At 45.4% G+C, this 23625-nt stretch overlaps 1 protein-coding gene and 1 long non-coding RNA gene across 7 annotated transcripts in view; one reads left to right on the forward strand and one right to left on the reverse strand.

Annotated features, from left to right (window-relative positions):
• Positions 1-23625, reverse strand: part of fgf14 (fibroblast growth factor 14) — a 111293-nt gene that overhangs the window by 63055 nt on the left and 24613 nt on the right. The gene's annotated exons all lie outside the window — the stretch shown is intronic.
• Positions 1630-4166, forward strand: LOC145659271 (uncharacterized). The gene is made up of 2 exons (XR_014125308.1): positions 1630-2114; positions 2616-4166. It is a non-coding gene; the product is annotated as an uncharacterized LOC145659271 (long non-coding RNA).

Consider the following 23625-nt stretch of genomic DNA (forward strand, 5'->3'; position numbering starts at 1 on the left):
TTATGCTTGAGAGAGAGAGAGAGAGAGAGAGAGAGAGAGAGACACATGAGTGAAAAACAGCGAGACGGAGATATCAGAGCAGTCCATCCTCTATGTGTGACTCACGGTGAAACGGTGTCACTGAGCGGTCAGTAGACAATGCCTTCTCCTGCACGCCTCCCTCAAATGTGTGCACTCTATTCTATGACACACGGGTCGGGGAAATTAGATCCTTCGGCTTGTGTTAAATGCCCACCAGTGGAGACCTCCTTCTGTCTTTGTGCGCGTACGTGCTTTTGTGCGTTTATTTCTGGGAGGCCATAAAGCAGTGCAAAGCCGTCTGCTGGGACATGAGATGAAATACTTTTAGTGTTACTGTATGCAAGATCAAGAGCTGTGGCTCGTGTATTAAAGTGGAGACATGAACTTGGACCATTTGAATCCTGGTCAACAAGTACTTTTTTACCTAATAATGAGGATGATACAAATACAGGGCCATCTTGGCCAGAACATGATATTAAAAGAACGACATGTATTTAAAAAGAGCAATACATGATCCTTCACAGAGAGTTAAAGTAACTCTGTGTGTGGGAAACAGAGTCCACCTCCTTCCAAAACAGCCTCACACAGCACCTTGTTTACCGTCTGACACTTTATCACCAGTTACCATTTAAAACATCCTGAATAACCATGAATTACCATGAATGTGACTCATAATCTGTATATAGTCACCACTACTGCAAGGTTTCATAATTTACAGTCTCAAGTGCTTTGATATTAAAACAAGCAGGCCAAAGACTCTGGCCAAATGAGCTGGTATTATTTACTCATAATAATAAATCAAAGGTTTATGCACTGGCCACTCACACACTCACTGTCACAAAGTGCCCGACGTTTTGATAGGTGTCGGGGAGTACAGAGGATTATTTCTTTCTTAGAAGCTTTCTTTATTTTCTTTATATTTAGAAGTGAACTTTATATGAACCATGACCAACCCACAATTGGCCGAGGCCCCGGAGCAGAAGTTAGAATCAAAGCACAACAGTGAGCTCCTGGCCAGTGAACCTGGGTTTCCATAGATTGTCTGAGATTGCCTGAGGCCCAGCTGGGAAGATGAGAGGCCTCCATGATCAGACTTGAGGAACTGATAAGCACAAAATAGCAGCCAGTCAGTGTATTATGAGTTGGCCAAGCCAATTGAGAGATATTATGTATAATTGCTATTAGAATTCTACAATTCTGCATCTGCGGTGCTGTGTCTAAAAACATCTCACTCTGAAAAGATCTCGCGCCTTTCAAAAATTAGGAGGCGAAATTCCCCATCTTTCAATTTTCTCCCTTCCTCCCTGCAAGCTTTCCTCGCCTCGCGGGTGCAATAACAGGCATGCCATTTCGGTCCAGTCACTGATCCCTGGGCAGACAGAGGCTACCTCTGCTCTAGCCTGTAATTAGCCCGGTCCAGCATGGCAACGCGTATGTGACAAGCAAAATTTTGCGCCAGTAACGGCGGTGATCAGTGACCGGCGTTATCTCATCTTCAAAACGAGGTGGGTGCAAAGTGTTGCGTAATGCCCTGGTAAACACGCCCTTTGTATGGGTGAAGTTAACAGCCTGTAGCACAGACAGGCAGGAGAGAAGGGATCCAGCTGCGATGGGGGCCTTTGTTCTAAGGTGCCGGCTGGTGGGTTATTTGTCTGGACGGCGACACACACGCGGTTTTAACGGGCAGCCATTACCACGAGAGAAGACGGCTGAGGAGCGTCATAATGGTGCCTGTAATTGGATTCTGTACGGAGGTTTAGCCACACTGCCAATCTAATTGGCTCGCGGTCAGCTGGGCTCAGCAGCTAGACTCGGTCTGATTCCTGTGAATGTGTACTGGGGGGGGGAAACGTAGCTCCTCAAGAACAGGGAGGTGTGTGCTGTATCGTCCAGCCTTTGTATGTTCAGGCTTCAGACAGAAAGCACGCTGCTCTCCTAATAGCCCTGGATTAACCATGACAAATGGTGCCCTCTTTGGATTAACAACAATTAGAAGATGAACTCTGGATGGACCTCCATGGAGCATATCAGATAACCGAGTGAAAACAGAGGGAGAAGTGGTAATACAGATAGGGGGACGACGACAGTATAATGTAAGTGTGTGTGTGAGTGTGTGTGTGTGTGAGTGTGTGTGTGTGTGTGTTTGTGGCTGGAATGTTCCTGAAATTTGATTGGATAGTCTGAAGGGGGGGTCACACCAGGCCAGTGATGATGCTTCTCACTTAGCATCTGTGAGCCTTTGGCGCAACTTTGTGAGAGTCCGTCATGCGACAAGGCTATTCTTAGAGCACCCGTTCTCTTAGAGCACAGCCGTGTGTATCAAGCAGGGGACAGGGGCAGCTTGGAGGGGCATGCATGGATACTGGCTCACCCGTGGAGCCAGGATGTTGCTGTGCAGCGCGTTACTGACGTACATGGATGAACCCACGTGAAGCTGTGCTTTATGTGCGACTACATAAACATGTACAGCTGAAGTTCACTGCCACGCTTGTCGTTTACCTCTAGTGCACAGGTTTGTGTGGAACAGCTGGCTGTGGATACAGCCGCGACCTCTCTCTCTCTCTCTCTCTCTCTCTCTCTCTCTCTCTCTGCAGCTCTGTCTCACTAGCGCTGACGTCACCTGGGCTGCTGCCGGTCTGCTCTAGTTAAAGTGAAGCCAGAGAGACATGCGGTGGAGCTGGAACCTCATCGTCCTGCTTCCTCTCTCTCTCCGTCTCTCTCTCTCTCTCTCTCTCTCTCTCTCTCTCTCGCTCTCACCCTATCTATCAGAAGCAGATGGCCCCTGAACAGGAGGTGGGCTCACGCTGGTCTGCTGTATGTGTGCGTGTTTGTGGCGGTATAACTCTGCACCGTACCCCCCCCCCCTCCCCCCGACTCATTATTTTACGCGCTCTCAAGCTTCCTCCTGAGGCCTGTGCCTGACACAGACTCTTCTGTTGGCAAGCTCACGCTCCACTCTCCACGCCCCCTCCACCCCCACCAACCACCTTTCCCGACCCCCTCTGCGTGTCCTCCACCACAGCAGGGAGCGGCTCCCGGTCCTGCCTCCGCCGAGCAGGACAACCTGGACAACGTCCCCTTAACGACCTGGTGGGGGCCGGCCGCGGGGACAGTCAGGGTGCGCTCCAAGCCGAGGACAACGCGTGCAGGCAGGACACGGGACAGTGAGCAGGACGTGCCGCATTGGCACAGGACTGACAGAAGAAGAGGCTGCCCCGCTAAAACGTCTTCATCGCAGCAGCGCCACAAAAGGCTGGAAGCATGCCATACGAGTCCGGTATAGCGCATTCCCATCTGCGGCATTAATCGCAGAATCACGCACCCGTGCGCACACGCAAACACAGGCAACAGTATACGTACTCACGAGTGTTTCTAAAAGCCGTAAGGATTTTCATTGACAGAGCACTCTCTGTCTATGGCTGGAAACATCATAACAATACTACACTATGCAGCTCTGCTGATAACAAGCAAACTAATAAATGTGTCCGACACTAAATGTAACACTTTTGGTCAGGAAAGCATACATAAAGCGCTACGTGAATATGATGGTTACCATGCTGGAGATGCATCAGAGTGTCATGTTGGGAAGAAATTTTTCAATTGTACAAAATATTCTAAAGTATGGTGGTCCATCGGATGTGCTGCACTCTGTGTTATGCTACAGTAGAGGCATGTGTTTAAGACACGCGAGCCTCAGTGCACGGCGTAAGGAAGTAGTGAAGATCTGCTGATTGCACCGTTTCTCTCAAGGCTGCATGCCCTTCAGTTCAGCGACGACTGATCAGAGCGTCAGGGCCTCAGAAGGAAAAAAGGCCAGGTTCTCAATCAAACAAAAGAAATAATGAAGTGTGTGTCTACATGTGCGTGCATGCACCCTTATGCATGTTTGTTTGTGGGCTTGTGTATGTGTTGTTATGCGTGTTGATTAGAGCTGGGCGATATGGCAAAAATATGATCACGATAATTTTTGCCCATATTGGTCAATATCAATATTTATCACGATATATCATTTCATAATTCTGCCAGCTTGAAGAGCATTCTGTTAATGACTGACTATAACAGAACAAATAAAGTAATATAATGTAAAAATTGAACTGCAAACATGCTGTACTCTTTATTTTAACAAAATAAAGTAATATAAATTATGTACTGGTTTCACATCACTCTGTGTAAAAAGTGCAAAATGTAATCAGTGTTAACTAGTCATTATGCTACATGTGTGCATGTTGTATCATTGAGACTGTGCTCATTATATTCTTTCATATGGGGTAATGGCCGCAACAGACAACACAATTTATTGTTGTTTTGGCACAGAAAGCGCAGCTAAAATGGATACGGTCTAACAGGAGTCACAATTTCACACTGTGGGTGTGGCTGCTCTGTAAAAGATTTGTTGTTTTTCCCATCTTGGTTTCCTCTGACCAATGACATGTTTTGCAGGCCATCCTAATTTGTGCTCCATCGCTCTTCAACACTTTCATCAGCTTCAAAGAATATCACGAGTTCACCTTCACATTTCATTGCCACTCGCTGGTTCCACTCAATTTTTTCCCCTAGTTTTCGGAGCTTTGTATCAGTGAAGTTAACAGCCTATAGCGCAAACAATGCTTTGCGGTGGGAAACAGGTATGTAATTAGATGTGCAACCCAAAACTGACTGACTGACTGACTGTCATCACATTTATTTCCGCTGTGATAGACTCGTACATCTATACTAATCGCGTGAAAATGTCAAAAGCTTATCACCGTTATCGACGAAAATTTTATCACGATCCTGTTTCAAGATTGTTTTATCATCCAGCACTAATGTTGATACATATGTATAAATGTAACTAAAAGGCACTGTATTCATTATTAAATTCATTATTATGTTAGTGGATCATGAATGGTATAGAGAAAATTCATATATATATATATATATATATATATATATATATATATATATATATATATATATATATATATATATATATATATAAAAGATATCTCTTTTATTCTGTACAGAAATGAACCATATATAGGTGCATCTGTTTTGCTATTCGCACTTCTGGGCCACCGTACTTTAACAAGTGGTTGTTGTCATGCTGTAGCTGCTAATGTGCAGTGACACTTGCCACAGAGGGGGCTCAATCACTTTAATGTGTGCAAATGAATGTGGAGAAGAGCTATCTGGACTATATTCTGCTGACACCTTCCAACAATAAACTAAACCTGACCTGAGGAGTTTTCAGTTCACACAGGTAGGACAGGGACGAGTGCTCCATTAAACACTTTATGTACTGAAGTGCCGCAGTATTAATCTATAATAAAGTTTCAGAGTAATTACAATCTCAAGTGTGATATCCAGAAACAGCACTTCTACTACACGATAAACACACTTTACGAATATACGGCTCAACTTTTAGAATGAGCAGAGTTAATGCACGGAGTCTTCCAGTTGCCTGTTCACCTACGGGAGAGCACTGAGCCTCTGCTCGAAGTCATCTGCATAGTCTCTGACAGACAGTCCAGTCACTAATCAACACTGTCATTTCAACAGCATTCTAAGGAGGTATAAAGACCTCCTCCGAGTAACAGCTCTGAGTAATGGCGCTGGATCAATAGGCAAGTGAACAGGCTCAAGAGGATTTTCTATCAGGGGGGATTTTCAACACTCTTCCCAATTCAACTCAAAGCAGCTCGCTGAGCTGGAGCTGGTTAGCACGATGACAGGGGTTTGAAACAAATGGATCACAGCATCAGCATATAACCAGCATCACATGCAACTTGCGTGCCCAGGTCCAGCAATGAGTATGTTCGGCCCCCAATTCAACTCAAAGCAGCTCGCTGAGCTGGAGCTGGTTAGCACGATGACAGGGGTTTGAAACAAATGGATCACAGCATCAGCATGTAACCAGCATCACATGCAACTTGCGTGCCCAGGTCCAGCAATGAGTATGTTCGGCCTGTGTGCCGTATATGAACTGAGGAATCTGCCTTTCTTCCTGGACTTCTTGCCACTTCGATGCTTTTAAAATAAACTTGCGATCAGCTGTTCCGCAAGGCCGAACTGACGTGCCTGAACTTGCGGCCAAGGTGGGACGTAATTATCAAGCCAATTAGCAGCACGCCGGAGAGTCAGCGCCCACCAGCAGAGCAGCACGGGGACGGATGCGGAGGCGCGCTCCCAGGACTCCAGCCCACACACTGGGGCCAAGCTCAGCTCCACGCACAACTATCCGTCACAGGAGAGAGTTTTCCACAGGTCAGCGCTTCCACACGGCCATGCGCACGGGTCCACTCTGCCCTGTATGCTAGCCATTGACCGGGAGGAGGCATAGAGAACTGAGCCCCGGGGAAATAAAACTGCCTCATGTGCACTTGTGATGTGATAGTACTATTAGCACTGTGTTGCGCTTTGCTGAGTCATGTTTGTGTCTCATGCAGCAGTTGTTTGCCTGTTTGGAAAAGACGGCAGGTCTATAGTCACTTCTTGTTAAATGCACAACAAATAGAGTCATCTCCTGGAGGCTGACGCTACACAGCTCTGCTGTAGCACGAGTAAACGATAACTCTGCAGTGTTGTTCTGCGAGAAAGACGACTGCAGTGGGAACACTCTTATTCTTGCTGTCAACTGGAAGCTCCTGGCAAACCAAAAATAAGGAAACTAGTGGTTCTGTACAAAAGGCTGCTTACCAGTGTGATCAAGTGAACTAGCTCAGAGTAACACAATAGCAGGGCCAAAATTCATGCAGAGTATAATGTAAATGTGTTGGATTTTAAAAATGATTTAAAAAAAATGATATAACTTTGATAAAACTGCTTTAAAAACTGCTGAGTTTGCTGAAAGGAATTGTCAGAGTGGATGTGCTCCTAATGTGCTAATCACTGACCTCCCAGCCTGCTACACTAAGGCAGAACTACAAATAGAGAGTGTGGATTATCATATTTTTTGACTATATGCAATGGTTCAAATGCATGGGATTGATCAACCCTACATTTATTTGTGTTGTAGGGTATGACAGCTAGCTTTTGCTCACCAACTAAATAAGTAACTGGTGAGAGTAAAAATAGTTTGAATTTAACATGTTTTATGCAAAATTAGGAGCAAACAAATCACACTGAAAACGGCAAAAATATGTCAAAGTAAAGACATGGAAAGCATTCATATTCTGCACATGAACACTGAGTGACCACAATACCAACATTAACAGATGGTCATGAATTTAGGTTCCCTGACAAAACAGATTCCATAGATTTAGGCTTTAAAATATCAGTCTTACTATTGGCAGAGAGTTGTTATTAGTCCATTAGAGGTTGATTACTTACCATATTAAAAGAAATTTCTATATCATGCAGTGCATAATATACACTGAATGGCCAATTTATTAGAGACCCCTTTAATGATTAGAGCTTCATGACCCTGATGTCACAGACTGCTCTTCCTCCCCACGTGGTATGGCCCGCCACGTGCAGGGGGATTCACGGTTGTCTACGGTTGTCTAATTTGTAACTATGCCCCCTTGGGATAGCACACACCTGCAAGGGATTTAGTGTTGTGTTTTGTCTGTATTTAAACCCCTGTTGCTCCCTTGTTGGTCATTGTTTATGTAGATGTTTGCTGATGTATGTTAAATGTTTGTGTAGCCACTGTTAAATGTAGCTGTAGCCTGTGACCAATTAAATGTATAGTCATGTCCGTCATTAATGTTGTGCGTGAGTGCCACCATCATAGTATATATTCTGTGTTAATAAATGTCTTTCACTACTGAGGGAGTCTGTGCGTCCTGCTCCACACCCATCGGCACTCGGGCCAGCAGCATCGTTATATTGTTACATATTCAGATGAGCACGTTTTCTGTAGATCAGTTTCAAAGTGAATTCACGTTAGAATGATAAAAACAAGCAATCTTCGAATGAGGTATGGTCATCGGTGCTAGACTAGCTGGGACCAGTATTTCAAAAACTTTGTGAAGTTTTCTTGTGCAGTGTAGTCGACAATATACAGAGAACGGTATGATCGAGGAAAAACATCAGCGAAAGGGAATCTGGCGGACATAAACAACTCCTCAATGAGAGGGGTCTAAGGAAGATGTTGAGAATTGTTCTGACAAACAGGCGGTGCAGAGTCAAGCAAATTGCTGCCGGCTGGAGAATGCTGGTGCTCCAGCTAACATGTCCGAACACACAACTCATCAATCCTTAGCACAGATGTGCTGAAACAGCAGAGGACCAGTTTGAGTATCATTGTTGTCTAAGGGAAAGAGAAATGTGACACTCTGGTGGGCAAAAGAGCGCAAATGTTGGATCACTGAGAACTGGATAAACATCACCTGGTCAAATTAATCCAGATTTCCGTTGCACCATGTTGATGCATATTCCTCTGGTCAGAATTTGGCTGGATGAGCCCTTCCTGCCAGGCATCAACAGTCCAGGCTGGTGGAGGTGGGGTGATGGTGTGAGGAGTGTGTTCTTGGCACACCCCAGGTCCTCTGATACCTGCGGATGGACGTTTAGACAGTAGGGCTGACCTAAGCATCCTGGCCCGCCACGTTCATCCCTGTTTAACCTACGGAGGAAGGACACTTTCACCAGGACAATGCACCGTGACACAGGGCTCGTATAGTCATGGGCTGGTTCCAGGAAAATGTTAGCGGGTTTTTTTTGCTTCTCTGGCCTTCTCAGTCCCCATATCGTAACCCGCAACTCTGGGATGAGGTAGAATGGGCATGTCAGTAATCTAATTTGCAGCAACTGAAAGAAGCTTTCCTGTCCACATGGGTAATCTACTCCGTGATAAATTGCTGCGGTTCTGAAGTCCAAAGGAGGTCCAACATGCTGCTAGATGGGTGTCTCTAATAAAGTGTCCATTCAGTGAATGAATAAATATTGAGTAATAATATGAGTGAAGTCATTTGTGATGTAAGATCGCCATATAAATATTTAAAATCTTTATTTTAAAACATTGCAAAACAATGAATTATAAATATTCACTTGTAACAACATGACGAGGCAGTGGAATGCCGAGGCAGGGCTCCGTGGTAAACATTTATTTACAACAAAAACAAAACATGAAGAACAAGGACAAAGCACTAGACCAAACCAACACAGCAAACAGTCAAGTTGGAAACACTTACAATGAATACGAATACAGTGTGTGGAACACTCAGGGTCAAACACCAACACAGCACAACAGTAAAACAGGGCTTTAAATAGGCTTTAAAAACACACACACACACACAGACACACACACACACACACACACAGACACACACACACGCACACACACACAGACATATGTCACTTGAACATGGGGAGGAGTCTAGGAGGAGGGGGCCATCCTTTGACATCAATGAACTGTTAATATTAAAATGCTAACAATTAAAATGATTAATATTTAATAAGTAAATATTAAAATTGTTAAAAACCAATGAATTGGTAATATTCACCGCCAAACTGGTCCTCCATGAGCAAATTTAATTTCAATGTGAATTTTATGAGTCACAAATATAACAAAATAACTAAACTAAATAACTAAAACTAAATTAACTATAACTAAAAATATAACTAAAACTAAAACTTTTAACAATGGGACCCTGATAACCACCGCTACAGTCGTGTGGGAAATTGCACTTTTTATCTGACTGGTTCTGAACACATAAACAAGTGTGGTTGACTGCTCTTTCTGTTTCTCCCTCTCTTTCTCTATTTCTTTTCTGAATTTAACTGTCATTAACACTCTGTCCCTCAAAAGTTATCTTAAACAGATTTTGTCGAATAGGAGAACAGAGAAAATACCTTACACCATACTAAATGCTGGCTCTGATGTACAAAAGTACATTAAGGAAGAACCAAATGACTGCTGTCAAAGAGAACATTTTGTAAGTAATACATGTGTGTTTTTATTCCTTCTGAATTCTACGTTTGATTAATGTCATACACAGCACATTGTAACGGTACGCACCCCTTCCCGCTTATCACGTGGTACAGCCCGCCACGTGCAGTGACAGATTACTGTTGACTGTTTTCACCGTGAATGGGCCTTGTTTGTTGCCACACCCCCTTGTTAGCATACACTTGCAGCTTGTTATTCATCTAACGTATATAAATAAACCCCTGTGTGCTGTACCATATTGTCGGTCATTGTTAGATTGTCACGTATCGTGTTTATGTTTGAAGTTCATGGTCTCATTTATGTCCACATAAGTGTCGACGTTGCCTTCAGGCTTGTTTATTGTCCATCCACCTGTATGTTTAACGGGAGCGCTGTGGTCTCCTTTGTTTTGTCGTGTACAATAAATGTCAGTATTCATCAAGACCCTGTGGCGCTCGGGCCATCGCACACTTTTTAATTGCAGTTTTTATGAAAGACAAATTACTTCTTTGTACATTCATGCTAGTGAGGAGTCAGTACTGACATCATATAAAACGCAATGCACGTAACTGGACAATAAGTGTGGTTTTTCCTCTGTACCTCAACACAATGGATTTGAAATTGATGAATGTATCTGGTTGAAGTGTAGATAGTCACATCAGAGCTAAGGCAAGCTAGTGACTTGATTCTAGGTGTCACATTTGCATATGCAGTCTGTTACTGTTGTCTCTGTGCCTGAGAACCAAAGAAGTGTCAGTGACTGTAAAGCTTGGCATTATCAGTCTTAAAAACAAGACTAAATTAGTGACACTTTGGTTAATTAAGAAACAAGAATGCAAGGCAAGCTTTGCAGCCTCAAACAGAAGACCAATAAACACAATAATGGATGAAAGACTGCTTCCAGTAATTCAGAGAAAAAAACTGTTAACAATCAAAAACATTTTCCGGTATATAGGCAAATTAACTTCAATGACTACCATGAGGAGAAGACCTTAGTGTGACATAGAGGCACAGAGGAAGCGAGAGGCTGGGTTGCAGGGAAGTGCTCTTTATTATCCATATGAGAATAACTGAGAAGGAGCACTGACGAAAAAAAAAAAACACAAAATGCAATTTCTGGCATGAAGACAACGTAGCGACGTTCAAATAGAGCGTAATGTCTGTGGTCCGATAACGTGCAGCGTTGTTCTCATGTACCTGTGGGTTTTAAATAAGCGTGTGAACTGAGGGAACAGGTCAATGCAATCAATTCTCAGGTGATTGAGCGCGAGGCTGGTAAGGGGGTTGGTCCCTAGCATGAGTGGGCATTTCTCTCTTGCTGGATGGCCGGTCTTCCGTGACAGAACCCCCCTCCGAAGACTCCTGGCGCGAGGCCGCCCCAGCCGCCGCAGAGCAGGCTGCTTTGGGTGCTCCCTGTGGAAGGAGGCGATGAGGCCAGGGTCCAATACTTGGGAGCCCAGTATCCAGCTCCGTTCCTCTGGGCCATACCCCTCCCAGTCAACCAGGTACTGTAGTCAAGCCCCTCTCCCTCTTGAATCAAGCAGAGCCCTCAACCTGTAAGCTAGCCCCCCCACCAACGTCCAGGGGCGGAGGTGGAGCACCTGAGACATGACCCTCCTCCGCAAGGGGACCCTCCACCACTGGGTTTAGAGCGGACACATGGAATGCCCATGATGCCCTACTGTTTCCAGGCAAACCTATTCGGTAAGTAACGTCATTAACCCGCTCCTTTATGGTGTATGGGCCTTCGTACTTTGCTCTAAGCTTCCCTGCGGTACCTGCGCGGCCGTTTTCATTGAGACCCACACCTTTTGTCTCATATTGAGGGGTTTCTCCGCGTCTCTTATCCGCCTTTCTCTTGCAACTGGCGATCGCCTTACGCAGTTTTTGATGCGCTTCATCCCAAACCTGCTCACTGCGTCAACACCATTCCTTGACGGCGAGTTGGACGGAGGTGGGCGGATTCCAGGGATAAAGCAGTGGCTGATATCCTAAAACACATTCCCGCATGACGCAGTGAGTTTTGGGCATACTCAGCCTAGGGGAGATATGTACTCCAGGTCTCTGGATGTTGCTGGCTATACAAGCGCAAACTTACCCAGTTCTTGATTCACTCTCTCTACTTGCCCATTTGCCTGAGGGTGGTATCCTGACATAAGGCTGACCATGATGTTCCGTTTACCCAGCAGTTCCTTCTAGACTCTGGAAGTGAATTGCGGACCCCTATATGAGACAATGTCCTCCGGCAGCCCAAACAGCCAGAATACTTGACGGAAGAGCTGGTCAGCCATCTCCCAGGCCAAAGGTAGCTCTTTCAACAGAACAAATCTTACCATTTCAGAGAATCGGTCAGTAATCACCAGTATCACCGTTTTCTCCTCCGAGATGAGCAGGTCTGTAACAAAATCAATGGCTATGTGCGACCAAGGGTGTAGAGGAGTGGGTAAGGGTAGCAGCTTACCTGCAGGTAGGGTGCATGGTGTTTTACTGCAGGCACACGACACCACATATTTCACTATCTCTATATGCATGGCATGCCACCAGTAACGCGCACTCAGGAGTTGTGCCGTACGTGTGGACCCCGGATGTCCCGTTCCCACTGAGGTGTGCACCCACGTTATAAGGGCGTCGCGGTGTCAGGGAGGCACAAAGAGATGGTTAGAAGGACAGTGCGGATGTGGGTTTGCTGCTTCAATCTCCTGATCGAGATCCCACTTTAGTGTTGCCAAAAAACATGAGGAGGGGGAATCGGCTGCAGATTGTTGGATTGCGCCTCCGATCTATGCCGCTGTGAGAGCCCGTCTGCATGGACATTCCTCTCTTCTGGTCTGTAGGTCACCCGAAACCGGAATCTGGGGAAAAAAAGTGACCAACAGGCTTGCCTCTCTTGGTGGTTTGGAGATGCTCCATATTCTTATGGTCCGTTATGACCGTGAAGGGGTGTCGCGCTCCCTTCAGCCAATGCCTCCATTCTTCCAACACGAGTTTCATGGCAAGGAGCTCACGATCTCCTACCCCATAGTTCCTCTCTGCAGGGCTCAGCTTCTTAGAGAAATAGGTGATGGGTTTGAGCTGTCCCGCTTTTCCTCTGTGTTGAGACAAAACCGCGCCCACCCCCACATCCGACGCATCCACCTCTACCACAAACAGTCTCTAGGGATCCGGTTGCTGCAAAACTGGAGCAGTCAAGAAAGCAGTTTTGAGTGCCTTGAACGACTTCTCCGCATCGCGGTTCCATTTCAACCTTTTGGCCTGTCCCCGTAGTAGCTCCTTGAGGGCCTGGGTGAGGGTGCTTAAGGATCTGATAAACCTCCAATAAAAATTCGCAAACCCTGGGAAGTGTTGTAGTTCGCACCGCGTCTGCAGGTTGGGCCAATCCCTCACTGCCTCCTCCTTACCGGGTTGCATGCGCACACTGCCCTCATGGATAATGTACCCTAGGAAGCTCACCTCTTTACAGTGGAACTCGCACTTCTCAAGCTTCTAGTACAGGTGGTTCTGCAAAAGGATACGGAGGACAGCCCTAACGTCACACATATGTTGGGTCCAAGAAGAGGAATAGATCAGGTTGCCATCAATATAGGCAATGATGGATCTATTCAGAAACTCCCTCATTAATGTAGGCCTGAAATATCGAGGGAGCTGTGGTGAGACCATGTGGCAGATCAAGGCACTCACAGTGCCCTGAAGTTGTGCTAAAGGCGGTCTTCCACCCGATCCCACCGGCGCTCCGTCCAGTGCTTGGACTCTTAGAGGGGCGGGCAAAGGAATCGCTCTTATCCCCAGTTTCCTCGCAAATGCCCAGTCCATCACGTTCCCTGCTGCTCCTGAATCGACAAGTGCTGTGGCAGGTTGGATGCAGCCCTGGTGAAACACTTTAACCAGGATTATACGCATGGACTTGGCGGGACAGTAACTCACCAGATGGTCATTCTTCCTCCACTTTCTAGGGTTATGACGGACCCCGGCGACGCCCACTTGCATGGGTTCTTCTGGTGTTTCCGCCTGTCCTCTCAGCGGGGTACTCTCCCTACAGGGTATCCTCCACGCCAGGTGATGACATCTGTCTTGCAGCAGGCGATCATACATGATCGCCAAATGCACTGCATCATTTAGCGTAGCTACCTCCTGTTTACAGGCTATCTCTGCCTGCAGCTCCGCCCTCAGACTGCATAGGAAGACATCCACCAAAGCCGGTTCGTTCTGTTTCAATCCTGCTGCAAGGGTTCAAAAAGGGTCCATGGCTTAATCAACTGCTGATCTGGCTCCCTGTCTCAGGTGTAGCAAGGCTTGTCCACATAGAGTCCCATGCCGGGAGTAAGAGAACACGGCTTTCAACTCTCGGATGAAAGCGCTATAATTGTTCATAAGCGGGGGCATGTTAGTAACCAATGTGGTCCCCCAGGTATGGGCTTTTCCGGTAAGCCTAGAGATCACATAAGAGACCTTAGCATGGTTGGACAAACGGGGTTGGTAACCAAAAAAAAGTTGGGTTACAAACCCTTCGCAGCCCTCCGGATCTGCTCTATATACCTCCGGGGTAGCTATTAAACCCCTTACCCCTTCCAGATCCAAAGGGATGGGTTTTGGTTCTTGGGATTCAGGGTCAGACACTCCAAACTGACCCCGAGATTCTGAACTATAGAACGGATCTCTCCAATTTCCTGCCTTTGCTGGTCCAGTGCTGCCATCCGTAGCGCCAGCTTCCAGGAGGCTGCACATTCTGTGGCAGCGCAGAGGAAGTGAGAGGTGGGGTTACAGGGAAGTGCTTTTTATTATCCATTGATAATAACTGAAAAGAAACACTGACATAGCAAAAAAAAACACAACATGCAATTTCTGGCACGAAGACAACGTACAACGTGGCGACATTCAAAGAGTGTCCGGCCTGTGGTCTGCTAACGTGCAGCGTTGTTCTCATGTACCTGTGGGTTTTAAATAAGCGTGTGAACTGAGGGAACAGGTCAATGCAATCAATACTCAGGTGATTGAGCGCGAGGCTGGTAAGTGGGTGTTTCTCTCTTGCTGGTCTACCGTGACACTCAGAGGCTTACCATGAGATAAAAACCAGGTCACTTTGATGCATTTTTTTACAGTTTGGTAAAAAAGAAAAAAAGTATCAAATTTCCTGTATTATTCAGGGATGAACTGAGGAAAGCACAGAGGAGGTTAAAAAATGGTTCGTGATTTAAAACATGCCAGCTCAGCTGTGGGACTGGTTCACTGTATGTACTGAAGTGTTTCCTGCCGACAGCAGCAACAGACTGAATGATGATCTCTATGATATTCTGAAGTGATTCAAATGCTTTAACCAAAGAGTATGCCTCAAACCAGCAATTTGTATGGTGATTTGGCAACATCATAACCTGCAAAAGAATTGTGACCAAATGTTTATGTAGACTCATGGTAAATTTGTCTACACTGTGCAACAAAATTAAACTTTTTTTTCACAAACTAAAATAGATGGACCTTATTGTACTTTTTACTTTGAATTTGAATCAATGTTTAAATTTTTTCTATCATCTATTTTTTTTAATTAAATTTTACCTTAATTATATATTGCTTGTTCATGAATAATGCTGTTATTACACTTTGAATTTATAGAAACTTACTTCTAAATAGTACAGTGTGTGAATTTTGCCTATATTTGGCCTCAGGAACATCCTTCTTCAGTGTCCAGTAGTCGTTTGCCAAAATAGAGGGGCTCCACTTTTCTTGGTACAGCTTTTCTATACTATATGTAATGACATACAATTATACTGGAAAACAACAAAACTATGGGTGATAGAGAAATTATGAAAACACATTTGGATTCATCATGCAAAATACATAAACAGGTATTTTGTTAACAGGAAGCCAATTCAATATTGACCAGTGTTCTTTAATACAAAAAAAAAGAAGTGGTCTCTTCAGAGAACAGTCTCTTCAGGCTCCACCTACTTTTCCTAATCCCAATGCCATTTGCAAGAATCCACCATGACCAAATCAAAACAACCAATCACAGCCAGGAGGAGTGTCTGACCAAGCGTCAATCACTGCTTGCCCATGCGCATTCTTCACTAAGTCACTCGCAATCAGTGATCAACTTCTGGAACGGTGCATAAACAACCATCATCAGTGAAAACACTGCTCATCCCTCTTTTACCAACAACAGTTTACATGACAAAGGCAAGTAAACAGAATCAGACAGAAAAGAGCCAATTACACCGAGTCCGAGGTCAAACAAAGATAAACAGCTTTTCAGAGGTGGAAAGAGGTAGCTATTTGTGCTTAAAAGGATCCAAAACCAATGCCAAATGCTTGACAAGTGGTTAACTACCCCTACTTGGTTTATTTTTTATCTTATTTGGGGGAAAAAAAACCACAAAGCTAAGATAGTAATGGTTACAGGAACACTCCATAGAGCATTCCTCATTTAACAATGCTAAGGCTTAGCATAGTTTTATATGGATGATGACGAAAAATATCTTTGTGAGGTGACCAGGCAGTCATATCGGTTTGGAATTTCTCCTGATATTTATGTCTACCTGTGCTCTCACAGCTAGTGGTTTACTGCTTATTTAGCAAGGCAGTTTCTTTATCAAATAGCTAAGCTCTGAAAGTGCATACTTGTTATTTTACAGGAAAGATATTGATGTAGGTTACTTTTCATGTCTAAAAAAATTAACTTTTGCATGTTTGCTGGCCAGCAATGTTGACATTTCACAACATGCAGCGCAACCTAGAGATGGAGGGGGCGGGACCTGGACGTTGTACTCACTCATCTTGTCATGCTAAATGCGCTTTCAGTCTATCATACTGCAGATTTTCTGAGGATCAGCAAATTATGGAGATCTGCCAGAGGATCTTGCCTTTGCATTACATGACCTTGTCTCATACTTTTTGCATGATTAACACTACTGCCAACTTTCACACTAATCAGATAAAAGGAGGTCATGCAAATCAGAGACTGACATTCGAATTTCCCCTGGACGTAACCGTGAAGACCTGAAATGGTCTGCGTCTGACAGAGTAGCACTGTGTCAATTTTAGCAGTCAACATAATTCTTCTTCCAGTAAGACCTGAGTCACTATATAATTGCCTATTGCAAGTGTGCTTTTGTAGCCTGGCTATTATAGCAATGGTGAAAACAAAGCAACATGGCAGGATTGGACTCACTGGTGGTATGTTGTTTTCTTCTTGGATGGTGTGACTCCTACCTTAGTCTGAGTTAGAATTGTTCGCTCTGTTTTGTTTTCTGATTCAGTGCTTGCTGGCGGTACAGCACAGACACCCTGTTGTCAGTGCTCATTCTATCACAGTGGCTCTGATCCACAATATCCACATCCCTCCAGCATCGGCCTAGTGTGGCAGGCACGCCAAACCCTGACCTGCTCGCTTTCTTTCCGACGGCTCAAACAGAAGCGTCATTTTGTCAGCGTCATCAGAATCTTCAGTTTCTGAAAGAGGGCATCTTTCCTTCCCTGACTTTCTCCAGAGGGGATGAAGGATACAGGAAGGTCAGACTGAGGAATCCGGAGTTTGGCGAAGGAAAGATGGGGTCCATACTCCCGCAGGGGGGATTGGGTTATCCTGACGGCCTCCTTTCATGCCAGGTCCAGTGTCCAGAATGCTGCCCACAAAGGGAAAATGGATACCAAAGTCGTTACATTCCAGCGGAACATCAGGACTCGCCAAAACCAGAATTCCCTTTGCGTAACGAGAGTAGAGCTTTCCTCTGTAAACACGCAGCAACCTGACACATAGAAGCTTCACCACAAGCGTTTTGTCCTTCGAAGGTTTCGCAACTTAAGCCATTTTTACCAAAATCAAAATAAAGTACAGTAAAGTGTGAAATAATCCATACTCATTCATTCATGTGTAAAGATAGAGAGGTATCTGTGTTAATCTGTTTATTTTGACTGTTCTACACTTTAAACCTTCCTGCTCTACGCACTTGTATATTAGACCTTCTAAAAGCATCCATATTTATGGTGTAATGTGTAAAGCAGTGTATACTGTGCTACAAAGGTCATCCAATGGCCTACGTCAAAGGTGACTAAATATTCAACGCTGTGCTGCGGGTCTGCTAAATTCTGTAAACATAGATGTAAAACGAATCGCCTCCTAGCAGCTGTGAAGTTATAAATGTTTTACCAGAAGGGGAGGCAGGCAGGCAGGCAGGCAGCAGAAGCAGACCACTGTAGAGACCGTTGCTCCTTAATCACAGCACCTTGGCCTAAGCCAAGAACTGCATCTAAGTCCACATTACTCCAATAAAGTTTGCTCAAGTAATTTTCCAATTTAAAGTCTAATCCAGCAACCTGCTTGCCAGTTGGAATCCAGGTCTGATCCAAAGAGCAGAGCAAGTCTATGGCTACGGTTCCTGTTTGTAAGGGAGATACCTTTTGACATGGAAATGCTAAAAAAGTTAGGTTCGGTGTACATGTCAAAGACTTGCTAAGAAAGCACAAATTAAGTCCAAACATGAAACCTAGGTATGTTTTAAGATAAGGTTCCTTTGTGTCTGTGTGAGTGACTGCTATATCAGCGTTTACACTGTCAGCATTTGAGAAGCCATTTCTAGATTCCTCACATGTTCTGTTTTACAAAAGCCTGTAAGGGACTCTGTATAGAAATCAAGTCACTGGATTCCCATTGGCCCTCCGTGTAGAATTGAAGTGTCTGGATTGCATTAATAATGACTGATGACCTGTAGAGGTCATTGATAAGCCCCTGTCATTTTGCATTTCAGTGTTCTCTCACACTTATTTCATCACTGCTCTATCACGACCTTCGGCTGAGCAAGGATCGCAAAGACAGATTTGGTCTTGACTGTGTCGGTGACACTCTCCAGCCACACATGGCTATTAGCTCTCTGAGTAAAACTCTGGCATTCTGCTTCATTGATCTGGTAGGATTTATCAAAGCCTTCACCCATGGACTTCTTCAGTGGGACATTCTGCTCAACAGTATAAAAAAACACACCCTACAAACGCACCCTTTTTTGTTAAAAAAAAGGATCTCTCTCTCTCTCTCTCTCTCTCTCTCTCTCTCTCTCTCTCTCTCTCTCTCTCTCTCTCTCTCTCTCTCTCTCTCTCTCTCTCTCTCTCTCTCTCTCTCTCAACGCTAACCACACTCAGAGATATAAAGTGGTGTGTGGGGCAATTTGCTCTGACTATCAAACTACTGCCAGTGCTGGACTCTCTCTGCCCTTTCACTGAGCTCAAACTGTGGATCCATCGTGCCAATGTGGATCTGAGATTAAAACATAAACTGAACGGGACACAAAGGAAGTCAGCAGGCTGGGACAGTGGTGGAAATCCTTCGCGCTTACAGCGACGGCCACCCAGTAACGCACATGCCAGACAGTCAGGGGTGAAGCACGAATGTGGAGAAGGTTAGGAGAACGTTCAGATGTGGCTCTGTTGAGGCGCTTCTCTGTTGGTGTGTGTCATGTTCTGTTCTTAGTGATGGCCCAACCATTCGCAGGTTAGTCAGTCTTACATAATGCCACATTTGGTTTGAATTACTGTGCCTCTAATATTTGGCCACAGAGATTATGTCAGTTCACTAGAGAAATATGTATTATGATTGTGTATTATGTGTATTATGATTCTGTTACAGCTTTCCTGTGTGTGCGGTGTATGTGTGTGTGTGTGTGTGTGTGTGCGTGTGTGCGTGTGTGTGTGTGTGTGTGTGTGTGTGCGTGTGTGTGTGTGTGTATGTGTGTGTGTGTGTGTGCGTGTGCGTGTGTGTGTGTGTGTGTGCGTGTGCGTGTGTGTGTGTGTGTGTGTGCGTGTGTGTGTGTGTGTGTGTGTGTGTGCGCGGTGTATGTGTGTGTGTGTGTGTGTGTGTGTGTGTGTGTGTGTGTGCGTGTGTGTGTGTGTGTGCGTGTGTGTGTGTGTGCGCGCGGTGTATGTGTGTGTGTGTGTGTGTGTGTGTGTGTGTGTGTGTGTGTGTGTGTGTGTGCGTGTGTGTGCCTTTGCGTGTGTGTGTGTGCCTTTGCGTGTGTGTGTGTGTGGAAGTATGTGTGTGCAAGTGTACATGCACATATATGCCTTTCTTCAAGCTAATGTGAGATACATATTGCTCTGTGGTTGGAGCTGTAAGAGAAGCTGTAATTCAAACCGAAATTGTTCCTCTGACACTGATTTAGATGTAATGCCTTAGCGAGCCAATGTGGCACAGACATTACATAAGAATGACTAACTCGCAAATGGCTTGAGCTGCCACTCTCAGTGCAGAAGATGGCAAAGCCATGCGGAGGGCCGCCACATCGAGGCCACATCTGAAGGTGCTCCTCCTCCTCCCCACGCTCGTCAGATCGGTCCCCCCCCACCCCACCCTCAACTGTCCAGAGGGCCTGACAACCACCGCAGCAGACGTCTGTGGGAACCTGACTCAGAGCTACAGGCGGGATGTCTGCTTGAGAGCCTGTTAGAGAGACGATAATGATTCACCTGAGGACGGCCCGCATCCCCTCTCTGTCAGAGACGGGAGACCTTGAGAAGCCCTGAAGAAGAGCGAAAGGCGAGAGAGATCTTTCATCTTTCCACAGCGACGCCTTTGCCTGTCAAATGAACAGACCCCCCACGATGCCACTGTGCTTTCTCATTAGCTTGAGGTTTTTTCATTTAAGAGATATCTTAGCCACAGATGACACAGCAAAGGTCAAAAGTTATTAAATACGGTCAGATGTTATGACTAAACGCCTGCAAATTCCACTAAAGGTCCAGTGGGAGGCGGCTGACAAGATGGCCTGCTCAGTTAGGGCAAATTTCACTGAGAGAGTATATAATGACGGGAAACCCTGTTGCGTTTGGGGCTGTACCCGTGACAACCAGACAGCCTGTCAAAAACACACACACACACACCCAGCAGCCTCCCCGCCATGTAATTGACCAAAGCTGAGCTTGCGGCTGGAAGAGATACCAGGGTCAGGAGGAAGCCATCATTCGTTTCCTCCGTGCAGGCCACACTGACCTTGCGCGCTGCTCTCAGAACAGTGAGACTCCACGTGCGGCAGAACGCTGCCATCTTTCGAATGGCGCACTGTGCGAGTGCCACAACAGTCTGGTTGGTTGGGTCACACGTTCCTCGTCACACAAACCAGACTGTACGTTGCTAAAGTTAGGCACCAAACGTGGTTCGAGAAAGATAACTGGACATTGGTCCTTGATGACATCAGACCCTCACTTCTGGGGAGAGTTTCAAAAAAAGCGGGACAGACCGATCCAAGGCTTCCTCCACATGCCTTTCATCGTGAGTTACTGAGGGTACAGTGTCCCTCAGCTGTTGAGCTCGAGCTTCCTCTTTGATTTCAGCAGCTTCGGTAATCCTAACACCCACCATCGCTTCTGTGGAGGAGCTCGAAGAAATGTGCAGCTCTCATCTCTCTGGATCTCCACCATCTACTGCGGCGCGTTCCCGCCATGTCAGAAATCTACAAGCGCTTGAGAAACGTGCAGTGGGGTGCCAGGCTATAATAGTTACATCAAAGAGGCTGGAGCAGGGAGTAACTGAGTGAGGGAGGGAGTGAGTGAGTAAGTGTGGCACTGAGCAAGTGACTGCCTCGAAGCAAGGCCTAGCATAAATAACAGGGCAGGGCATCTTCCCCATCATTCAAACAAACGAATACTTTTGCCAGCGCAGGTGAGAGAAGACAGTAAAAAGTGTGACGTGGCGTTCGTCCGACTGGATTTCTCTGCTGTTATGCCTGAGAGTTGAGTTGAATCGCTTCATCAACACCTTCCTCTGCTTTCTCCGTTTCACGTACCCTCACCCGCTTCAAAAAGCGGCCCCGTTATACCGGCCCGGTTTGGTTCCTCTCAGACGCTGCCGCCAGCGTCCATGTCCCCGCACGCTCCTGTGAAGTGCCTGTTAAATATGACGTCGGGGTCGCCGCGCTGCTCTGCCAACACCGATCTCCCAGCTGCTAATTGCATTCAGGGCCGTTTGGGCGCAGTGAGAGATCGCCGTGCACGCCTCGTCAATGGAACAACAGAGGCACGTCGCCGAGGGCGACAACCACGCGACAGTGGCGCAAGAGACGAGCGTTCATTCTTTCATAATGGGCAAAGTTTCAACTCTTCCTGGCTGCATTCAAAGCAACTAAAAAAATAGCAACACTTGAGCCAGGCGATTGATGAAAAAAAAACCGTCCCGAATAATCATATATCTTGATGCTTAGGTAAATAAACCTGATGAAAGCAGTCTCACACTAACAGAAAAAAAAAAAAAATGCTAGAAACTTTTGCAAGGTGCCAGAGTTTCACTCCTGGTACTTCTGTCACAGGCAAAACGGCTAAACGCCCCTTTTTCCACCACTATCTCTTGCGTCAAAAAAAAAATGAAATGGATTAATATTTTCTCAAGGTGCTGCTGCAGAATGTGTGTGCGCTTCATTTGCTCTTCATCTTTTTGCACAAGGCCTAAATAAATAAATAAGACAAAGTAGATGGGAGTCTAGATCACGCTATTCAAAAGGATTTGAAAAGGCAAAAAAGCAGTTCTGAACTTCAGTTCCTCCCATCAGCTGAGCTCAGCTCCGTTGCTATGCCAGCTATGGAGGAGCCGACTATATTTAGATGGCCATTATTTTGAGGCTTTTCAAGACGTCGCCACAGCGATAGATGGAGGAGAGTTAGCCGTGACCTGTCTTACGGCTATCGTAGGTCAAACAACAATTATCGAAGTCTGAATGACACTCGGGGTCCCCTTCAACATTGGCCTTTACCTTGTGAGGACGTGCAAACACACACACACACACACGCACACACACTCACATTCACATTCAACCGCCTATTCCAATCATATGGCGAAACCCTGAACATCTGTTAGTCTTTTCTGTAAGGATATTTCAGTCCTAATATTATGCGGCATTTTAGCCTACACAAACGTTATCTGCTCTAAATAGGTAGCACCAAACGGCATTGTTGGCATAGTATTGGTCATTTTAAATGAGGACATTTTTTTGGAAGGTTTGTTTTTATTGAGGAGAATTAGATGCATGGTGAATTCATCAATAATTAAGGCATTAAGAACAGCTCCCAACATTAGTTAGGTACACTAACTCGGTGTAACGGTGTCAACAACAGTCAAAACAACATGACACTTCAACAAATTTACAATTGATCAATTGATAAAAACTGTAATTAATCCCAGCAACATCATATAATATAACATCACAACACTGACTCTTGTCAGGCCTGCTTGCTAAGTGAGAATCCCCAGACTGTGAAGACTGTGAATGGAATATTATTGAGGCACTTATAAGAGCACATGGCACACATGTGCCCAGTAGTGGAAATATCCAATTTAATTCACATGAGAGTTTGTACAGAGTTAGAGGAATACTACACTGGCAGTTATTTTAATTTATTTTATTTAATATTTTATTTAAGTAGTGTCCTTAGTGGAATCTACAGCCTTGGTTTTAATTGAAAATCCACCTGAAACCGAACTCTGCACTGAAAAAAGAGAGCGTCTCCTCTTCCAGATGTTTGATCAGTTGAAAATTGAGTCCAGACCCTATGAACCAGACTGAGCAGGGACTGGGCCTTGAGGTGAGGTGCACTGGGTGAAGTTTTGCTGGTACTGTTGTAGCCAGCTGGAACTTTGGACATCCATCACACCTTCAGCCTGACAGTGCTCAGTCTGGCCTGCATGTCACCACCGCCTGCTTATCAGTTCATTCCCACATTGCTCCATTGCCAGGTGGTGTGTGTGTGTGTGTGTGTACGCATGCATGCATGACTGAAGGGGTTAA

Source organism: Electrophorus electricus, chromosome 9, assembly GCF_041902795.1.
Source record: "Electrophorus electricus isolate QZ-2024a chromosome 9, ASM4190279v1, whole genome shotgun sequence".
Taxonomy (NCBI): Eukaryota; Metazoa; Chordata; class Actinopteri; order Gymnotiformes; family Gymnotidae; genus Electrophorus; species Electrophorus electricus.